At 30.9% G+C, this 2500-nt stretch overlaps 1 protein-coding gene across 3 annotated transcripts in view; it reads left to right on the top strand.

Moving 5' to 3' along the window:
• LOC143038098 (hemicentin-1-like) overlaps positions 1–2500 on the top strand; it is a 492977-nt gene that overhangs the window by 452 nt on the left and 490025 nt on the right. The window contains exon 1 of one of the 3 annotated variants that reach the window (XM_076207051.1): positions 254–312. The exons of the other annotated variants lie outside the window; for them this stretch is intronic. The gene's annotated coding sequence lies outside the window, so the exon portion shown is untranslated. Of the gene's footprint in view, positions 1–253; positions 313–2500 lie in introns of those variants that run through there. 3 annotated transcript variants of the gene reach the window in all.

Genomic DNA, 2500 nt, shown 5'->3' with positions numbered 1-2500 from the left:
TAAAACAATGAATTGGTGAGATGATAATGAATGATAAATCTAAAATATTCAGAAAAAGAAAATCAAAATAGTTGTTTGATATGGTGATCATTAAGTATGAAATTATCTCTCAATTCATTAATTGTTAATTGGTCATTAAGCTCCATTAGTGTCTTTCTTTTTACTTTTTTCTTTTATTTTTCTTTTCTTTTTTGTAAATATGGTAATGATGCAATGTGTTACACTTCCATGGTTGAAATCCGGGCTGGACTAAAGACCTTCAAAAACTTCAGCCTATGTTTCTACACAGATTAAGAATGTTTTCCAACGAAGGTACAGTATATATATAGACAAAAAAAAACGTAGATATTAAGAGGCTTCATATTCTAGTTAATTGTAAACACTTTAGTTCTCAAAATACAGGAAACTGTTATGTTTTAACGTACCTTCAACCATAATTTGGGTATAAATTATATGATTGATTTCCTTATTTATTCATCCATAGATATGATTATTTATTCATGTTTCTATATATATTTATTCATTCCTTTATTTTACATATTTATCCACTTATTTATTCATTCGTTTATTCATTTATCTATCTATTTATACATTATTTATTCATTGATCTATTTATTTTCCATTTATCTAATTATTTAACTCATTTATTTATCCATGTACTTATTGATTCATCTATTTCTTTCTACCATTACTAGACTATCTTATTCAATTGAAAAGGGTCTCTACTCGCTCTAGCAAAGAGTTATACTGGCAGCACAGCTGAGGTGATTTTTTGTTCCAACATGTGTTCTATCGATTACTTCTGTTATCAGAACATTTTGTTCCCATCATGGCTGGAGCCCACGACAGAACATCATAGAAGGTTTTAGTCAGTTCGATACGAGAACGTTATTTTATATACATATATATATATATATATATATATATATACAAACACACACACACACACACACACACACACACACACACACACGCACACACACACGCACACATACACGTACGCACACACATACAGACACACACACACACACACACACAAACACACATACACACACACATATGCACGCACGCAATCACACACACGCGCGCGCGCACACACACTCGCACACACGCACACACACACGCACACACGCACACACACACACACACACACGCTCGCACACACACACACACACACGCTTGCACACACACACACACTATATATATATATATATATATATATATATATATATATATATATATATATATATATATATATAACATTCCTCTTGATAACAGCAGACAATTTTGCTTAGGGGAAATCCTGAACTAAAGTTTCCATGGACCAATATAAGATTGTCCCCAAGGTCTGCCACCAACCCTGATTCGCTGAATAAAATCGCCTGGCACTCCCCTGGAACAGCTTTGTAAATGTCTCTATTAAAATGAAGGGGTTTAGCATATATATGGCATTAATCTGATTAACAATCAATATTTCACTTGCAGCATGAAACGATATAGAATTCAGTATGAATATACTGGGCTCAGTTAGCTTTAGCTGCTGGGAAGTCGGACACAGTCCTGCATTATTTTGATAATTTATATAATATTTCTTTCTTAAAAGAAAAGAAAATGGTTTTAAACAACCAAAGGGTTCATCCCTGATCGGCAAGAGCCCTTTTTAGTGAGCTCCCATCACTCAACCTATAGTAACCTTTGGGTGCTTGTAATGCAGAAAGAGCCAGAGGTCATTGCAATCACTTCACGAAGCATCGTGGTAAGCTGACGTGAGTTCTGGAAATCTTACTTGCCTACTGATGACCACCACCACCACCACCACCACCACTACCACCACCACCAACGGGTTTTTTTTTTTTTTTTTTTTTTTTTATTTTTTTTTTTTTTTTACCCGCAATTCTTGCACTATATTTTGTTTTTCATTTATTTCTTATTTTGTTTTATTATGTTTTATATTCCTCAATTTTTTTTTTCTTATTCTGTTCTATCTTATTTAATTTTCTTTCATTTATTCAGAGACGATATCTATTTCTTTATAAAAGATTCCTTCAATAGCGATATTTTTTTGTCTTCAAAGGCAGAAATAGTTTTTCATTGGCGGACTTTTCCCGGAAATAATTAACTATCTACACCAGTACTAACTTATTCTGTTATTCACGTATCTATTTATGTATACTAATTTACGTGTATTTTCATTTCTATACTTACTATCTCTTTGTATTACTTATTCATTTATCTAATTATCTATTTATTTCTCTATTTCACTATTTATTCATTTATTTGTTTAATTGTTTGAGTACTTCTTAATGTATTTCTTTATCCATCTATTGATTGATTTATTTATTCATTTATTTAAGAAATTTATTTGTTTATTTACTCATTGATCAATTTATCTGTTTACTAATTAATTGATTCATCTATTTATATGTTTATTTAATCTTTTATCAATTTATCTGTTTACTAATTGATTTATCTATTCATCTATCAATTCATTTGTTTGTCT

This window comes from Oratosquilla oratoria, chromosome 23, assembly GCF_046742065.1.
Source record: "Oratosquilla oratoria isolate Oo_2021 chromosome 23, ASM4674206v1, whole genome shotgun sequence".
NCBI lineage: Eukaryota > Metazoa > Arthropoda > Malacostraca > Stomatopoda > Squillidae > Oratosquilla > Oratosquilla oratoria.
The sequence above is the reverse complement of the archived record's forward strand: the minus strand, read 5'-3'. Positions and strand labels throughout refer to the sequence as shown.